The following is a 19,921-nucleotide window of genomic DNA, read 5'->3' on the forward strand; positions in this document are numbered from 1 at the left end:
GTTTCAGTGTTTTCAGGCTTCATGTTTAGGTCTTGGATCCATTTGGAGTTAGGTTTTGTGCAAGGTCATAGATACTGGTCTAATTTCATTCTTTTGTGTGTGGCCAACTCTTTTTCCCAGCACCAATTGTTGAATATGCTTCCCCCCCCCAGCATGTGTTTTTGGCATCTAAGCTTATGTGTATTCATATTAAGTAAATGATTAAATGAAATAATTTAAGTTGAACATTGACAATCAGTCAAAACATTTTTTAAAGGGCTATAAAGGGAAGATTTTATCTAAAAATTCTATTTAAAATTGTTACCAAAGACATTTCAACAGACAACAAAGACTCAGCGATACTATTAATTAATTATTGATGTAAATTTTAGAAGCATTTGGTGCATCAAATGGAAGCGATGGATATATGAATCGGAAGACTGTTATCAAAACTGTGCGCTCTACCCACAGCATGGAGTCACTGGCTTTTCCCACTGCTTAGCAGCCAACTTGAAAAAAATTGATGTTTAATGAAGTGGAGAAACTCAGTGAACATGACATTTTGCAGTGAGCCTAGGATGTCCACAGGTTTCCAAACTCTTTGCAGTACCCAAAAGGAGTGATGTTGGATGACTCTTAGCTTCTACCATGTTCTTCCTCAGGAGTTGTTGGCCACTGGCTCACAAGGGTGAAGGGAGCAGAGGTGGCGAGCAGGTTTCAGATAGCCAGGAATATGACAGAGGGAGCTTCTGGGAGTCAGCTTCAGAGAAACAGCTCATTTTATTGTTCCAGGGGCAAGGTATATAAGGGTTATGGGTGGGAAGGGCTGATTGGTCATAAAACAGCACCTAATTATCATATGGGCCGAAGGAAAGCAAGACTTAAGCAGGTGCTGAGCCATGTAGCGTTTGCAGGGAGTTCTGTGCAGGGTGATCCTCCAAATAAGGTCAGGCATCTGAGCTCAGAGACTCTCTCCAATTAAGGTTAGATAGAAAAGAGAGAGCCCCACCGAGAAAGGGAGTCCTTCATTTTGTGCCAAACTCAGAGAGCTATCTGGACATGGCAGACTTGAACCTTGATAGCAGGGTTCTCCAACAGGCTATAAAATCAAAACCATTGACTTTTTAGGACAACAAACATGATATTTTGAATTGAGACATAGTGTGCTAATATTAATCATTTTAATTTTAATTTTATTGTCATTAGAAGTAGCATGTATGTGTTCATGCATGTATGTGCGTGCCACAGCACACATGTGAAGGTGAGAAGATACGTTCGTATAGTCTCTTTTCTCCTTCTACCTTTACTTGAGTTACAGGAATCAAACTTGGGTCTCTGGACTTGTATATGCATTTTTATGTGCTGAACCACACCACTAGTCCTAGAATATTTTCTTTATTCACAGTACTCCTGTATTTATTCAAAATCATCTCCTGAAGAGAGGATTTATTGGAAGCCACAGAACAACAAGTATTGCGAGACTCTTCTTATATGAGGTGCCTACTGTGGTAAATTCACAGGCATGGAAAATGGTGGTTGCATGTGGGTGGGACTATCAGGAATTATTATTTAAGAAGTAGAGAATTTTAGTTTTATAAGATGATAGAAGTTCTTGCATAAATGGTTTTTGTGATGCTTCATCTTCAATGTCTATAGGAGAAACTGCGGCCAGCCTACCCAAGCCGCAATTGCCCTGCCCCCAGTGCCCAGGCCAGCCCGCATGCGCATTGAGCATGTGCAGTGGGCACTGCCTCCCTGAGCCAAGCCACCAAACCTGCCTAGAGGCTCAGAGACTACTGATGGAGAGACACCTAACCCAGAGACACCAATGAGGAAAGGACAACTCAACAGAGTCAGCAGCCTGAGCCAATAGGACCTTGGGAGGGGGTATAAAGGCAGGTCTGAGTCACTTGATAAAGTCTGCAGCGTGCTCTGCTACTCACTGACTCCTAGTGCCTGAGTGGTTGGTACTGTCTTCTCACCCACCTCCTCCAAGGGGTGTTCGAACAGGGTAACCTGCAACATCTGGAGTCTAAACCTGGGGCTTGTGGATCCCTTGCTGGCATGGGTCTCAGCCCCGCTTAAATCAGGGTGTATTTTTCTTTTCCATCACTGTGGCTGTTTTTTTGTTTAGACCTTCATCTTTGCCTTTTGTTGCTGGTGGTGCATTGTCGGATCCTACGCTGGTGAACTTTCACTTTATCTATCTTCATCCTTCGGACTCCTCTTCACTCAACATAGTGTGTTTCGGCACCCCTTCTTCATGACTTGTTCGGTGAGTTGGCCCCTCCTTGCTTCCTATCCATTATGGTCCTCGAGAAGGTGAGTGTAGGGACCCTCCTATTCTGTCTTTTGCTTTGTGTCTGTTTGGTACCCCTGGTGCATTAGGTAGGAATATCTACTACACTTAGGTCTGACACACTTCCTGTTTTGTTGTAGTCTATCTTTGTTTTAGACTTTGTTCCAGTCTGTGTCTCCTGCCATTAAGAGAATGTGGAACTTAACCCTCCCATTGTAAGGAGCCTCAGGTGAAGGTATTAAAATTAATATTGGTTACCAGGTGCCTTAAGGTTAAGACTGCCGATCTGGAGTATTTTTGGGATGAGGCTGTGGTGTTGGCCCCCCGGATTTCTCCCGAAAACATATGGGAGCCTGATCTCTGGATAAGTGTGCTCTTTCTTGTCTGAAAGCATGGCTCAGGAATGACCCCCTTTTCCTTATGCTTTGATTGGGGTATTGTCTTATTACTAATTCTAAGTGTTTCCTACAGTGTATTTCCACATTCCAGGTTCTCCTGGCACTTCAACACCCAGAATGTGGCTCTCCTTGAGAGGTCTCTTGGGCCCGACCCACAGAAATTCCTAAGGCATCAGTTTAACAGGCACTCCTCCCACCAGGGTGTGCTTCCCAGAGATGTCATCTTGCGAGAGTTGGTAGTCAATGACAGGTAAGGACCTGTGAGGAGGCCAACCTAAGATAGGCACTGTCCATCATGCAGGATGCTCTCCGAGGCAGGGACAACAGGCCAAAGCTAGAACTTTGACTCCCACTAAGCCACATTAGAAAAACAAAGCAGAGGTTGGGGGGGGGTGGAGGGGTGGGGGGTGGATATGTAGGAGAAACTGTGGCCAGCCTACCCAAACTGCAATCGCCCTGCCTCTGTTGCCCAGGCCAGCACCCAGGAGCATGCGCATGTGCAGCAGGCACTTCCTCCCTGAGCCAAGCCACCAAGCCTGTCTGGACGCCCAGAGACTGCTGATGGAGAGACACCTGACCCAGAGACACCAATGAGAAAGGACAACTCAACAGAGTCAGCACCTGAGCCAATAGGACCTAGGGAGGGGGGTATAAAGGCAGGTCTGACTCATTTGATAAACGAGTCTGCAGCATGCTCTGCTACTCACTGACTCCCAGTGCCTAGTCGTTGGTGCTGTGTCTTCTGACCTCTCCTCCAAGGGGTGTCCAAGCGGGGTAACCTCCAACAAATGTCAACTTGATTGGATTTTGAATCATCTAGGAGACCGAGTCACGCTTCTGTGCATGTTGGTTTCCAAAGTCTAACAGTGGAAGACCCACCATGATTGTGAGTGGCATCATCCCACCGGCCAGAATAAAGGGAGAAAGAGAAGAAATTCAGTTGAGGTCAGGTGTTCCTATTCCAGATTGCTGACCCTCAAGGAAGTGAGCCGCCTTGCTCTTCTATGCTGTCTCATTATGACTGAGGCCCAACAGATCCAGAAGACGTTGAAATCAGACCTCTGAAAATGTGAGCCAAAATCTTCCTTCCTTTTGTTTGTCACAAAGGACAATATGACTAACACATCCACTGATGGACAAAATTGTAGTTGCCATTTTGTGGAAGACATTAATGCAACAATTATCAAAATTTTAAGTGAACTATTTTATCAAGGAGTTCTCATTCTAGAGATATATGTTAAAGATTTCATTCATGAGAACAAATTTTTATATGTAGAAAAACTCTTTCTATACTAGGCTTTTTCTTATGGACCACCAACCAGCTACCAAATCAAGACAGGAAGACTTATTAGTTATGAATAATTGGCCTTGTCTCAGCTTCTTATTTCTCACTAGCTCTTATAACTTAACCTGTTTCTCTTTATCTATGTTTTACCTCAGGGCTTTTACTTTCCTTTTGTTTATCTTACTTTCACTGCTTCTCATGTCTGGCTGGCTATCAGCTGCCTGGCTTCTTGAGCTGGACATTTCTCTCTTTCTCCCTCATTCTCTTCTCTCTTCTCATTCTTTTCTCAGGCCTAGATTTCTCCTTCTACTTATTCTCTCTGCCTGACATCCCCACAGATCCCTCTTCTGACTAGATATTGGCCATTCAGCGTTTTATTAGACCAGTCAGGTACCTTAGGCAGGCAAGGTGAAACAGATGCTCCACATCTTTTCATAATTAAACACACATTGTTACATAAATAAACAAATGCAGCATAAACAAAAGTAATACATCTTTACACAGTTAAAGCAATATTCCACAGCATGGACAACTATAACACATCTTTACATAGTTAAGATAATATTCCATAACACAGTTCAGCTTTGACTTTATCTCAAAGGACTAGGGACAGTATGTTGTTCAAATGGCCATTAAATAGAACCATTATTAGTAACCTTAAAAATGTGCATTAAAACATATAGGCATTTTTTGCATATCCAGAAAAAACATTTCAAGAATGACAGCATCAATAATGGCCAGTGTGCTGGCTAGTTTTATGCCAATTTGACACAAAGTAGAGTCATTTGGGAAAAGGGAACCTCAGTTGAGAAAATGCTACTACCAATCTGTGCTGTGGGTGAGCCTGCAGAGCCTTTTCTTATTTGATAGATGTAGGAGGGCCTAGACCACTGTGGGAAGTGCTATTCTTGAGCTGGTGGTCCTGGGTACAATAAAAAAGCAAGCTGAATAAGCTTTGAAGAGCAAGCCAGTTAGCATCACCACTCCGTGCATCTGCATCAATTCCTGCCTTTCCCTCAGTGATGAGCTGTGGCTGGGAAATGCAACATGAAATAAACCCTTTCCTCCCAAAGTTTCCTTTTGTTATGGTATTTTATCACAGCAGTAGGAATTCTAAGACACACAGGTTATTGATTCCCTAAACTTTTTGTTTTCTAGTTTACTTGGCTTTATTTACTTACTCAGTTGTTTGATGAATCCTTGTATCACTGAGTTCTTGCTGCTTAATTTCTAGCTGATGAGAGTATAAGTTTGAATTGTAGCAATACGAGTCAATAAAGAATGAAGAAAAGTAGCTGGAAGTTATGGATATGTGTACAGTGTCTATGGAGGATAGAAAAACGTGTGTGTGTATGTATGCTTGTGTGTTTGTCTTACAGGGTGGCTACAAATGACTAAAGAGGAATTCTGCAGGCTGAGGCAGAACACTGGTACAGATGAAGGTAGTGGGAGCAGATATTAAGGAAGCCAGTTGGAGCTCTCCAGGAGATTTGCCTAATAAAGCTGGTGTGACTCAGGACTGTGAAGGCATCCTCATTACCAGGTCTGGATGAACAGATGGATGGCAATTTATTTATTTATTTATTTATTTATTTATTTATTTATTTATTTATTTAATTTTTGGTTTTTCGAGACAGGGTTTCTCTGTGTAGTTTTGGAGCCTATCCTGGCACTCGCTCTGGAGACCAGGCTGGCCTCGAACTCACAGAGATCTGCCTGCCTCTGTCTCCCGAGAGCTGGGATTAAAGGCGTGCACCACCAACGCCTGGCTAGATGGATGGCAATTTAAATGAGCTGTATCAAGGAGCAAGGACACTGCTGAACTGAAGCCCTGGGACTCTGGAAGGTTTTTATCTGTGGGTCCTGAGCACACTTTCTGGATGATCAGATGACAGTTCAATGGTGCCATTGCCACTGAAATGTTAGGTCTCACCACTTCGGAGGATCTAGGTGAAGGTATGGCATCTTTCATTCATCTGGTGTGCTTGATAAACTCACAGCCCTGGCTTTTCTGATAGAGTTTTAATTTGTAAATATGTGGTGGTTTGAATAAGAATGCCCCCCATAGGCTCATATATTTGAATGCTTAGTTACCAGGGAGTAGCACTATTTGAAAGCATTAGAGGATTAGAAGGTTTGGCCTTCTTAATGTAGGTATGGCCTTGTTGGAAGAAGTGTGTCACTTGGGGTGGGTTCTCTCTCCTTGCCACCTGAAGATCAGGATGTAGTACTCTTTAGCTCCTTCTCCAACATCCTGTCTGCTTGTGTACCGCAATGTTCCTTGCCATGTCAGCAAGTTCCAGGTAAATGCTTTCTTTTATAAGTGTACCGGATAGTTTTATGTCAACTTGACACAAACTAAAGTTATTTGAGAGGAGGGAACCTCAATTAAGAAAATGCTTCCATAACACTGGGCTGTGGGCAAGCCTGTAGGACATTTTCTTGATTAGTGATTGATGGGGGAGGGTTTCTGTCCTGTTTGAATTCCTGTCCTGACTTCTGTCTATTATAAACACCAATATGGAAGTGTAAGCCAAATAAACCCTTTCCTCCCCAACTTGCCTTTGGTCATGGTGCTTTGTTACAGCAATAGAGACCCTAACTAAGACAATAAGTGTTGCCTTGGTCATGGTGTGTCTTTACAGCAGTAGAACAGTGACTAAGACACCATATGTTCTCAGTCAACTTTGCTAAGTTTGTAGCTGAGTAAAGTATTTGTCAATGGAAACTTATGGTTGGTGCTGAACAGGTGGTTTTGTCTACACACAGAGACCGGCAACAGCATCGTTCTGCCTCATCATTTCCATTCATGATGGGGCAGACTACCTTCTGTAAAATAGAGTCACCTGGGGAAGAGCACAGCGTCAGAGCCATTGTAGCATGGTTACTCTCCATGTGGAAGCTAAAGGAGCTTTATGTCGGAGGTGGTGTCAGGGATTCTGCAGCCTCAGTGCCAAATTTAGTCCTAGAGAAGAGACCACTAGCTTTCCCAGCTAACTCGGGGGATTATGAGTCATGCTGGCTTCTGACTAAATCTTCCTGCTGCAGTCTCCTGAAAGCTGGGCTTATGGGTGTGTGCTACCATCCTTAGTGAAGCCATCAAATTCTGGGGTGATTTTTCTACCTAGAGAAAGCTTATAGAAAAGGCACTATCTGTTCCACGGAAGGACATGCAATGAAATACCACTCACTCACACAGTGAAGTGTGAGAATATTTCTGGGAATGTTTAGTGGATGCCTGTTTACTTGGGAAATTATGCAGTGGAAATAGATGATTTTAAAATAGTTCTCAGGCTCTGACTGAAGAACACTAACCACAGAAGAAAACTATGAATGTGTCTGGTGGGTTACTCATGAATGTTAATGGTGGTTATTTCTGATATTTTAAAGAATGTAAATGTGCTTAATGCATCTTTTGTTTCAATTAGCTACTCACATGCCTTCACTCATATTCAACAATCATATATGCAAGTCACACGCCGCATAGAACCATAGTAAATTGTGCTATTGTTTTGTCTCAGAGAGTTGCTGGTGATGTTGCTACTTCTAACAGTCCTAAAATTAGATTGGAGATGGCTCAGAACAGTGGTCCTTGTAGGTCACAACCCATTGGCAAACCTCCATTTCCTAAAGTATTTACAATTCATAACAGTAGCAAAATTACAGTTATGAAGTAGCAACAAAAATAATTGTATGGTTGGGGTCACCACAACATGAAGAAGGGTCATAGCATTAGGAAGGTTGAAAACCACTGGCTTAAAGGTTAAGAGCATTTGCTGATCTTGCAGAGGACCTGGACTCAGTTTCCAGCATCCATATGGCAACTCACAGCCATCTATAACTCCAGTTCCTGGGGATATGCCTTTTGACCTCTTTGGACACTAAGCACTTACATGTTGCACAGACATGCATACAAGTAAAACGCCAATACACATAAAGTTAAGTAAAATAACAGAAAAATTATTTACAATATCATGTGCCATCTACTTGTAATTAGCCAAATCCTCCCATTTTAATGCATACTATGTGGAGGACCTGGACTCAGTTTCCAGCATCCATATGGCAACTCACAGCCATCTATAACTCCAGTTCCTGGGGTTATTGACCTCTTTGGACACTAAGCACTTACATGTTGCACAGACATGCATACAAGTAAAACACCAATACACATAAAGTTAAGTAAAATAACAGAAAAATTATTTACAATATCATGTGCCATCTACTTGTAATTAGCCAAATCCTCCCATTTTAATGCATACTATGTGGAGGCTGACTGTGTCCTGGTTTTCACAGGTGATGCTTTCTTTCATTAATCGACTTTCAGAAAATCCCTCACCTTCACTTTGTGCAACAGCCTTTGCACCCCTGCCCTCAGGCCCTCGGCTGTCTCCCTTTCAGCCCTACTTCGGTGCTTAATGGCCTCCATGAAACATTCATTACAATTTCATTCTTTTCTTTCCTTGCTGTGTCTACTCAGGTTCCCAGGAAGGATCTGTGTGAATGAGACCTGAGAGTGCTTGGCCACAGACCCACTTTTGTCTTCTCGGTGAGCCACGAAATACGATCACTCATGGAATGGGATGAAGTTACCAGGCCCCAGGAATGGCACCAGTGGATGAGTGTTGCCTGACTTCAGACTGATCTTGAGGTAAGCAGGCAGCACCCTATACCTGAGGGGGGAAAAGTGCCCAGGGCCAAGGAAACCTCATCTGCTTGAAGCGTCAACAAACAGCAAGACAGAAAGAACAGTGTTGCAACAAGAATAAAGCAAATACCATTTTCTATTGAAATTGGTAAATGCCAACCAACAAAATAATAATAATCAGTAGACTTACATTGAGAAAATAGTAGCAAATAATAGTAAATTGGTAGTTTACTTTCCTACCCATTTCCATCTCATCACCTGGCATCCACTGCACACATGGGGATGGAAACTCATTTGGAGTAAGAGCGTTGGGAAGGTGACTGTGTTTGGGAGGCGTTTGCAGGGGAGGATTTTGGAGGTTTGATATCAGGTTTTCCAAACACACAATCAAAATGCTAAGTGATAGAGTGTAATTCTGTGGTTTCGTGAGTTTTAGGGCAGTGTTTGCTGTTTTAATGGGTTCAGTCCCATGTGTTCCCTAATGGTTACAAATGATTAGAGGCTCACAGCTATGAAATCTGCTTAGTGGAAGGTAATCCTGCCCTGGTAGTCATTCACTGTGCCTGAGGACAAAACAAAAGTAGCGTTGAATGTATTATCAGCATAGATGGCTGCCCTGGCACTAACTGCAGTCACTGTTAACTATGGGTGTGTGTTAAGCCATAATTACAGCAGCAGCATGTCATAGAGAACCAGAGACTTATCTGTTTTGGGCTCTTTAACATCGTGAGCAAGGCTGGAAATGAATTCCTCAGGGCTATGTACAATCGCACGAAAGCACATTTGTCTTAAGTGAAGGAGTAGGCAGTTATGACAGCTGTTTGAAAACAATGCAGTTTGAGCAAAACTCTGAACCACAAGGAAGTTGCCCCTCTTGTGAACCACACTCATGGGCCACCCCTCCAAATGGGCCATTTAGGAGGTGCTGAGGGGCAGGTGGCAGTACTTGCACTCAAGAGAGGATGGACCAGTGACTAAAACCAATTAATGTGTTCTAATTTGATAAGCAGAAATTGTCAGCTGTTCATCAAATCCTCGTCACGTGCAATAGCTTTGTGATTGTATGAGGTACTTGGGCTCCATGTCCAAGTCCCTGTTCTTTAGTAGAAGGGACTGGAGTCCAGCTGGAGATCAACGTGGCAGCCACATCAGCTCTGAAGTGTGGGGAGTAGACATCTCAAGGTGAGCATTGCAGTTACTGTCAGCTTGGAGAGAGCACAAAGCCATCCTGAGAGAAGACATGGCTCTCGTGGGGGATTTATAGTGCAGACACTGGGCAAAGCCACAGCCCAATCTCACTTCTTTTCAGCACTCATTCTGTAGGTTTGGATAAGTCTGTTCATCCGTGCACAGCCATAGGCATGTCGTCAGTAGTCTAAATGATTCCAGTGAAGCTTGATGAGACAGGATCTTAGTGAGTACTCTGGCACATAGTACAGATTTGGAAGATGATGGCCACTGATATGATTCTACCACACCTATCTTCAATGTGGTACACAAGGAGACCAGATAGAGGACTATGGAGGAGCCTCTCTCCTATATCCAAGCATTATTTGAGATAGGTTTCCAGTCTCTCGGGCCATGCTTCTTCCATTCCACAGAGAGCACAGAAAAGTCAGACTTCTGATATCTTTGTACTTGTGTGGGCTGTGATGCTCAAGACAAAGGTGGGTTTGAACTTGTGGAGATAACATTAGTATGGTGAGGTTGAAGGTTCCCACTCTTCTTCTGTGATAGGAACCAAGCAGGGAAACTAGACAAAGATGGAGGAGAGCAAAGGACAGCATGCAGAGGGTAAAGGATGAGAGGCCGTTCTTCTCAAGCAGTGGACCTTAGCACAATGCTGAATTGGATCGTGTCTCCAGCACGCTTAGAACAAAATAGTACACAACTTTCGGCTCTACCATTTATCTCATCACACTGCAGTGAGACTGGAGAGAGAAGGGGGTCCCTTCAGAAGGTTCTATCCAGAGCTAAGGGGCCATCTGGATGGGTTTGGCCTGAGGACATCAGGGAAGAGAAAGAAGAGGGTTAGTTTTCAGAATATTGTCTTAGTTGCAAAATTTATAGTTAGCTCCATAAGGCCAAACCCAGTTGCTCTCTATTGTCCCAAATACTTGAGGACTTTTCAGTAAAAAGCCCTTGTACCTGCCCAAGGCTCCAGATATCCCTGGGAGACAGAAGGTCTGGGAGGGAGGGGTTATTGGGCTGTGTCTTACTAGAGCACGGGGATCAGTGTGGAGGAAGACACAAGGCTCTGATTGCATGTTGGGGCTTTGGGTGCTTATGCATCCAGTCATATACAACACTGATCTACCTCATCCAGATTCCACCCTCCCAGGGGATCCCTTCCAGGTATCACATGGCCTCTGGCTTCTCCATCTGCACCCTGCAGTACACACAGGACATAGGAGGCAGGGCTCCACATGTGAGGACCCTGCACAAAAAAATGCCTTCAACCTTTGTGTAATCGACAATGCTGTGGATCATAGAGCCAGAACCCTAACTTACTATTACTATTATTATTGAATTGTTCTTTCCCCCTCTCATTTGCTTCAGCCAGTGGCCATTAAACTGGCTTACTTGGTTTGTGCTTGTCTTGAATACCATTATTACTCTCCTCGTTTTAAGATAGTTTTGCTGGACACTGCAATGTTGGCTGGCAATGATTTACTTTCTTATCATGAAGCATTTGCCCTCCTGGCTTTGAGGGCTATTGCTGAGAGTTGGTATTATTCTGATGTTTCTGCCTCTGTAAGAGAGTTGACATTTCTCCCACACAGCTTTTTCTCACTTCTTTGCTTTGTAGTTTTGGCATCTTGATTGTAATGGAGTTTCTTCTCCGTTCATATCCATTTGGGGTTCTGAATGCCTCTTGTGTTTGGATGTCTATCCATTCATCTAGATTTGAGAGTTCCCTGGTATAATTTTGTTAAACAGATTCCCTATGCATTTAGTATCTATCCCCTTTTCTAGTTCATGAATCCCTGAGTTACATTTCTTTTTCTTTTCTGTAGCTCTTTTTCCTTTACACAATGTTGGGGCCTAATGTTCTCACTGAACAATAGAAAACGAACATTTGTCATTTCTTAAAGAATTGAATACAAAAAAACCTTACATAAATTAAAAGGATGAATACATTTACAGGTGTCAATGTAAACGTTCCCAACTCAAGGCAAGTAACAACCCACAGTGGTCATGAAGGAAAACACCGGAACGGAAGCTGGGTCCTACGGCTCGGACTGTCCCACCTTGTTAGACTGGCAAGACAGAAGTGGTAACTGGTTCAGGAACCCTTGCTAGCCTCGAGAAATCCTGGAAGTAAGCTGTTGGTTAATACCTTGCACAGATCACTGCATGGTGCTCACACAGATCTACCAGGCTGGGGATTTCTCTTCCACAGCGTGCTCTCCCCAGCCACCAAGTAACCAAGCCACATGACTAAGGACTAAATCAAGATATGCACAGGGTATTAAACATATACCAAAGGGACATTTAACTTGAATACAAGATAAAAAATCAGCAACAAGTGCTATGATCCAGTGCTGATATTGGATACAAGCTTCAAGGACAAATTTCTTTTCAAAGGCTTATTCCAGTTTCATGAGGCTAGCATGAGGTGTGTACATTTGCCAGGGCAAATTGATACTTGAGAATCAGCTGGTGCAGCAGATGCCTGGCACCTGCTCAGTCCACCTAGAAGCATTTGCGGTGCACGATGGAGGGGCCTGACTCGTCATACTCCTGCTTGCTGATCCACTTCTGCTGGAAGGTGGACAGTGAGGCCAGAATTGAGCCGGCTCTCAGGGGAAGCAATGATCTTCATATTCATTGTGCTGGGAGCCAGGGCTGTGATCTCCTTCTGCATTCTGTCAGCAATGCCTGGGTACATGGTGGTGCCACCAGACGGCACTGTGTTGGCATACAGGTCTTTGCAGATGTCCACATCACACTTCATGATGGAGTTGAAGGTGGTCTCATGGATGCCACAGGACTCCATGCCCAGGAAAAGGGCTGGAAGAGCACCTCTGGATACCGGAACTGCTCATTGCCGATGGTGATCACCTGCCCCTCAGGCAGCTAGTAGCTCTTCTCCAAGGAGGAGGAGGAGGATGCTCCAGTAGCCATTTCCTGCTCAAAATCCAGGGCAACATAGCACAGCTTCTCCTTAATGTCATGCACAATTTCCTGCTCAGCCGTGGTGGTGAAGCTGTAGTCCCTGTCAGTCAGGATCTTCATGAGGGAGTCTGTCAGGTCCCGGTCAGCCAGGTCCAGATGCACAATGGTGTGGGGAAGGACATAGCCCTCGTAGATGGGCACTGTATATGTGACTGGGTCACCAGAGACCATGACAACGCCAGTGGTGTGCCCGGATGCATACAGGGACAGCACAGCCTGAATGGCCGCCTACATGGCTGGGGTATTGAAGGTTTCAAACATTATCTGCATCATCTTCTCTCTGTTAACTTTGGGGTTCAGGGGGGCCTATGTCAGAAGCACCAGGTGCTCCTCAGGGACCACATTGTAGAAGGTGTGGTGCCAGATCTTCTCTATGTCATCCCAGTTGGTGACAATGCTGTGCTCAATGGGATACTTCAGGGTCAGGATACCTCTCTCACTCTGGGCCTCGTCACCAACATTTGAGTCTTTCTGGCCCATGCACACCATGACGCCCTGGTGTCAGGGGTGCCTGACAATGGAAGGAAACACGACCCTGGGGGCGTCGTCGCCAGCAAAGCCAGCTTTGCACATGCTGGAGCCATTGTTAATGATGAATGAGGCAGTTTCTTCTTCCATTGCCATTGGTGAAAGACGGGGCGATGGAGCAGTGGGAAGACACGCAGAGCAAACCCATGGTGGAGTGTGAGAGCGGATGCAGTGTTTTCTTTGCTCCGACCTTCAACCTGACTTGCTCTCCTCTGCTTGATCAAGTCTGTTGGTGGTTCTTTCCACTATTTATTATTATTATTATTATTATTATTATTATTATTATTATTATTATTACTTACATATTTCATTTCCATCATTTCTATTTGTTTAATTTTTTTCTTTCAAAATCTGTTTCCTTGTTGAATCTTTCTTCCATGCTATTTGTTCATCCATATTGCCTGTTTTCTCATCACTCTCCCTCTGTATTGCTGAATTCTTGTCTAGGTCCTCAATCAAATTCATCTGTTTGTGTCCTCTCTCAGGCCTATGATAATAACTTCTTACATTTGTTTGCTTACCTTATGTTTGGTGTACGTGTGGAGATGGGAAGACAACTTGTGGGAGCTGATTTTCTCCTTCTACCATTTTTGTTCTTGGGATTGAACTCAGGTCATCAGGCTTGTCAGCAAGTGCTTTTTTCTGTGAACCATCTCACTGGCCCTTATTGGCCATTTTTACCAAAAATAAAATAAAATAAAATAAAAAAATAAAAAACTTGAAGTTTTACCTATTTCCTCAACCATTAAATTCAAAGATACTGAAATAGGTAAAACTTCAGTTTTTTTTTTTTCTGTGTTGTAATTTGTGTATCAGTTGGAGATCGAGTCTGTGTGGGGGAGGAATCTTCTTATTGAACAGCCTACTCTTTCAGTCCCTAAGTAAGGAGAATTCAAATTGCTGCTGCAAACTATTTGAGATAAATGAATACACTAAAATCAGTCACAGCTCTCCAGTACATCTTCAGAGACCATGAAGCCAAAAATGGCAAATGTACTGTAGGATATGCTATGAAGCCAAAAATGGTTTAGGGTAAATGTAGAAACAGTAAATAAGCAAAGGAGACAGGGAAAGGGGTAAGTAGAGGAGATGTGGAGTTAAATAATTGAAAGGAAAAAGAAGAGGGTTGGAGAATGCTGTGGGGAATAAGAGATTAGAACAAAATTAAACAAAGAAAAACCAAGAAATGATTTCCAATAACAAAAACCTTCAAAGCCAAAACTAAATAAAATGCAATGAGGAGAATAAAAGCAGTTTATATTTTAATTTTTAAGGCTTAGGTTGTGTGTATTTGTGTATGTGTGTGTACTACATGAGTGCAGGTGTCTGTAGAGGCCAAAAGAGGGTGTTGGATACCCTGGAGCTGGAGTTGCAGGCTGTTGTGAGCTGCTTGACATGGGTGCTGGGAACTCAACCTGGGTCCCCTATAAGAGCAGCAGTGCTCCTAACCATCCAATCATCTTTCCAATCCCCAAACCAGGTATTTCACAAAGTAAAGATGGCTCTCAGTGGGTAGAGAGCAAGCATTGGGTCCTAGATTCAATCCCTAGTACCACACCAAAGCAAATGTGGCCTTACACACTTGTAATGCCAGCACTCAGTGTCACATATTGAAGGTCATTCTTGGCTACACCAGTGAATTTGAGATCAGCCTGGATTACATTAGGCCCTGTTTCAAACAAATAAGTTGGGAAATGACAAGTCAGCTCAGTAGGTAAGAGTACTTGCAAGGAAGCTGAAAGACCTGAGTTCAATCCCCAGGTCCCATATGGTAGAATGAGAGAACTGAGCCCAGCAAGTTGTCCTCTGCCCTCCACCCAGGCCATATACAAAAGTAATGTTTTAAAAAATAAAGTTAAAATACTATTAACTGTACAGATAAGAAAAAGGGAACATAGGAAAAGCCTAAGGGAAGAAAGTATCATCCCCCAAAGGAAAAAAAATATAAAGCATGCTTCTTTTAATACGATAAATTAAAAATCCTGCTAAACATGTAGACGAGAAAAGTGGGTAGTGCCACAAGGGTAAGAACAAAGGAAAAATGAAAAAAGGAATGAAAGATCTTGGAGTACTTTCTTGCTGGGTCTTCCACATTGGAGATACCAGCTAGATGCTTGGGGTGGAGAGGTCCAGTTGAACTGTGGACTCTTGTGTTGGGGAATATCTTGTTTATGCTGCATTTGTTTAGCTCTGTGAAGCTGTGTTACTGTGCCTGTCAAAAACACCTGGTGGTCCTAATAAAAAGCTGAATGGCCAATAGCAAGGCAGGAGCAAGGACAGATGGCACAGGAAGGCAGAGAGTATAAATAGATGGAGAAACGAGGAAGAGGAGGGGCAAGAAGAGAACAAGGAGAGGAGGACATCAGGGGCCAGACACCCAGCTACCCATCCATCCATCCAGCCAGATAGCCATGGAGTAAGAAGGAAAGAAAGAAATGGAGAAGTAAAGATAAAAGCCTAGAGGGAAAAGATAGGTTAATTTAAGGAAAGCTGGATAGAAACAAGCCAAGCTAAGGCCGGGCATTCATAACTAAGCATAAGCCTCTGTGTGTGATTTACTTGGGAGACATTTGGTGGGCCCCTCAAAAAGATCCAAAAAAGCAAAAACATCAAATAACACTCTTGTCTTTCCCATGGCTCCTGGTGTTGCTAAATCTGTATTGGACAAGTGTCTGGTGCCTTCCTGAGTTATCTTCACAATAGTAATTTTATTCTTTATGTGGCCTTTGCTTGTTACACTTAGCTGTAAATAATGTGAGCAGGGCGTATTTTCTCACCCTCCAGAGACCCCTCCCCTCAAATTGTAGCCTCTGGGTTGACTAAAGTTTCAGCTAGTATGTGTCTCCCAAGTGTGTGTGTGGGGGTTGTGGTAAACAACACAACACTGAGACTGGTACAAATGGAGGACCTTTTCATGCTTGCAACCCTGCTTTGGATTACTCGCCCTGCTGGAGGGATGCAGCTGTGGGGACCATGTACATCCCTGGAATTTGAGTTCTGCAGCTGTGACATGTTGGGAGTTCCAGAATATGTCCCACCCACTGCCCTTAGGATCAGCTATCTAACAGCAGGCATATCCTCTGTTGATGAGCACTGTTCTGGCCACCAAAGGTGGGGCACTCTCTCCCTATGGGCTTCCCATTCTATTCCTCTCTGACACCCTTTAGCTGGTCATTTTCTGGCCTTCCGGCTCTCAACATCTACCTCTCTAGGCCTTCTCTCCCCAGGGCCTGTCACAGTCTAAACTCACGCTCCCTGACCTGTGTGTTCCCTGGCCCCAGGTTCTCAGGGGAGCTCAGTTTTTTTTTTTTTTTTTAAACACTGCATTCTCTCCAGATGATGCCAAGACATTGCATTCCAAGTCAGCTAGGTGACAAAGTGGGGTTTCTCTCCAGTTCTGAGTCATCTGCAGGAGAAATCATTACCTCACCCAAATCTGCCTGCTTGAGGCTTGTGAAGGCTGAGGTCTTGTACAGAGGGTACAAGCCTGGCTTTGATCTGCCTTCCCTTTTGGAAATGACTTCTGTTTCCCATTCCCCAACAGAGAACTGAAGTTTTATAACTCCTAAGGAAGATATTGCACTCCCCGGCACCTTTTCCAGAAAGCCTTAAGGGAAAGAAAATTCCCTCACTCATGATTAGGCAAGCATTATGTGGATCCTCAGCAGATGCTATTCTAAGAAAAGAACATCACAGACAAGTATTTCTTATGAATAGACACAAAAGATCGGCAAGTATTATCAGATCAAAGCCAGTGGTGCTAAACATAGTAATAAAATATGGAGTTCTTAAGACTGAACAATTAGCTTTCTACAATTAATTAGGAGATTAAAGGGGAAACCTCATGATTGTTTTAGTAGATGAGGAAATAAATTTATATTTATGATGTTAAAGATGTTAGAAGACTTATGGGGAAGGCGTCCTGTGACACCTGCGGGAACAGAATTGTTGGTGCTGCAGAGCAAACGTCACAGCTTTAGATCCAGTGTACTAACTGTCACATTAGCAAAGAACCACATTTTATGGCCTCCTTTCATTTTTAGATAGAGATGATTCCATTTGGGGGGAGTTGTCATTGACACGGTGGCCAACTAGTTCCCTCTCCCCAGATGCAGAGCTGTGCCTCAGATCTGGGGATCTAACATGCTTAAGGTAGAGCTTGAGGTGTCTACCAACATAGCACACTTAGGGTTTCTTCATTAACTATGTAGTAATGCCATATATTTTATAAGGTTATATTGTTTGAGATATCTGCTTACATTCCAAATTCTGACAACATTGAATTGGTAGTGATTTTTTTTTTTTCGAGACAGGGTTTCTCTGTGTAGCTTTGTAGACCAGACTGGCCTTGAGCTCACAGAGGTCTGACTGCCACTACCTCCTGAGTTCTGGGGTTAAAGGCATGAGCCACCACCACACGGCATGTTGGTAGTGATTTTTAAAATGTCATAAATTGAGCATTTATTCAATATGGGCTCAATGGTTCTGGCTAACATTTCCTTTACTGGTGCAATGTTGAAGGCTTCCTATCAAAGACTTGAAACAAGAATGCATTTTCTCACCATGTTAATCAACAATGCCTCTGGAGATTGTGATCCACTAAAATAACAACAGCAACAACAGAAAAAGAAAGAAAAGAAAAGAAGAAAGAAGGAAGAAAGGAAAGAAAGAGGAAGAAAGAAATAGAGAAAGAAAGAATAGGAAGAAACACACAAATAACAGCACACAGTCTGGAAAGGTGTATCCACCTCAGTACAGATGACAAGGTTATGTTTCATCTACAAACAAACAAATAAAAATCCTTACCAAACAAGAAAATTTAGCAAGAATGATGGAAATGGGAAGTCAATATCTAAAAATCAAATTATATCACTTTTTGGCTTTGGGATAATAACAGTTGTAAAAATCAATCACATTTCTTCAGTCTGGTGGTGAAGAATTGCAAAATACAATTTCATTAATAATAGCACCCAGAACAATAAGATACACGATGGTAAAGTCTTAAAATTACATTTAAAACTGTACAGAAGAGGACAGAAGACTGCAGAGGAGAACAGTAGTGCACACCATATTCATGGACTGAGAAAGAGAGGAAGGAGGGGGTGTGTATCAAGATAGACTCTCTCCCTGCAGTCGGGGAAGAGTCCCTGCAGTCCCGGCGGGACGTCAGCAGAAACAGCAGACTCAGTATAAAACTGGGACAGAAATGCCGAGGACCTGAGCTATGCAAGGAGAAGTGGACCTTCTTTTCAACAAATGGTTCTGGAACCATTATCCATGTTAAAAGATAAGAGGAGCTGATCTCTAACTTACATCATACACAAACAAAATTGAGATCACAAGCTTCTCTAAGAAAACAAAAAAGAATCTTTGTGATGTTTTGGCAAATGAAAATGTTTTAGAAAACAGAGAAGCTATAAAAGACTAGGAAGCTGGACTTCACCAAAATTTAAAACAGTACTAAGAAAATGTATGATATGGGCTGTAAAAATAATTGTAATGCAGATGTATAACATAGGATCTGTGTCTGAGGAGTGAGAGAGTTGACTTGGTGGTAAAATCACTTACCTCTCTTCTAGATGACCCATGTTCAGTTCCCAGAACTCACGAGAGGTGGCCTTTAATCTTGCTCTGGTCTCACATGGCCTTCATGGGCAGAGCACCTCATATGCACAAATCCACACTCTGACACACATATATCCACAGAACTATAATTAAACTAAAATTTTAAAAGAGAACCCTTGTCTACAATTTATTTTAAAACATGTATATTTCAATAATGAAAGAAGAAGTTGAATCAGACATTTGACTAGATAGTTGGCAAAAAGAGGATAAAATGTTTACCATCAGCAGAGGGAACTAAAGTCAGGCCCTTTACACACACGCCGAAATGCTTGCTGGGCAATGCTGGCTGTGCCAAGAGATGGAGAAGATAAAATATGATTTCATTTTTATTTAGAGAGTCTCGTTTCGTAGCCCAGACTGCTCTCAGTCTTGTGACCCTCTTGCTTCTGCTCCCAAGTGCTAAGATTACAGGAGTGTGCCACCATACTCACCTTGAATCTAGAATTGCCATCCAACTCCTGTAGATGTGTAAGTTGGTGCCGCTACTCTGGAAATCTGTCTGGAAGTTTGTCCTTAAGTTAATTATACATCCATTACATGACCTTGCATGCCATTGCTTCATATATACCCAGATGATTTAAAATGATTTTAACTCTAAAAAGACTTAACCAGCTTTGTTCATAGCTTTTCTCATGATAACCAGCCATCTAGAAGTGACTAGCATGTCCATCATTAATAGCTTATGATATAATTGTCAAGTATTACTGATACATCTCAAAAACTTATGCTGACTGAAGGACTCAAACACAAATGAGTCAACATGACTTTTTATAAAATGCACAGAATATGATAATAAAAAATCAAAATGGCGATTAAAGTTGGGCTCGATACCCTGAGAGGACAGACATCTTCCAGAGCATCCAGGCAGTTCTGTGTTCATAGGGGATAGATTATACAGGTGGATACATTTGTAAAAACTCATTATTTTAGTTCTTGTATAAATGACATTTCAACCAAACTTTGCTGAACCCTAATACACTGTA

At 42.8% G+C, this 19,921-nt stretch overlaps 1 long non-coding RNA gene and 1 pseudogene across 1 annotated transcript; one reads left to right on the forward strand and one right to left on the reverse strand.

Moving 5' to 3' along the window:
- The first annotated feature begins 2 nt into the window (after positions 1 to 2).
- LOC107978696 lies at positions 3 to 3,297 on the forward strand. The gene is made up of 3 exons (XR_003482165.2): positions 3 to 2,254; positions 2,750 to 2,926; positions 3,150 to 3,297. It is a non-coding gene; the product is annotated as an uncharacterized LOC107978696 (long non-coding RNA).
- An 8,814-nt stretch (positions 3,298 to 12,111) lies between these two features.
- LOC100762803 lies at positions 12,112 to 13,409 on the reverse strand (annotated as a pseudogene).
- Between the last annotated feature and the right edge of the window lie 6,512 nt (positions 13,410 to 19,921).

Source organism: Cricetulus griseus, chromosome 2 (genome assembly GCF_003668045.3).
Source record: "Cricetulus griseus strain 17A/GY chromosome 2, alternate assembly CriGri-PICRH-1.0, whole genome shotgun sequence".
NCBI lineage: Eukaryota > Metazoa > Chordata > Mammalia > Rodentia > Cricetidae > Cricetulus > Cricetulus griseus.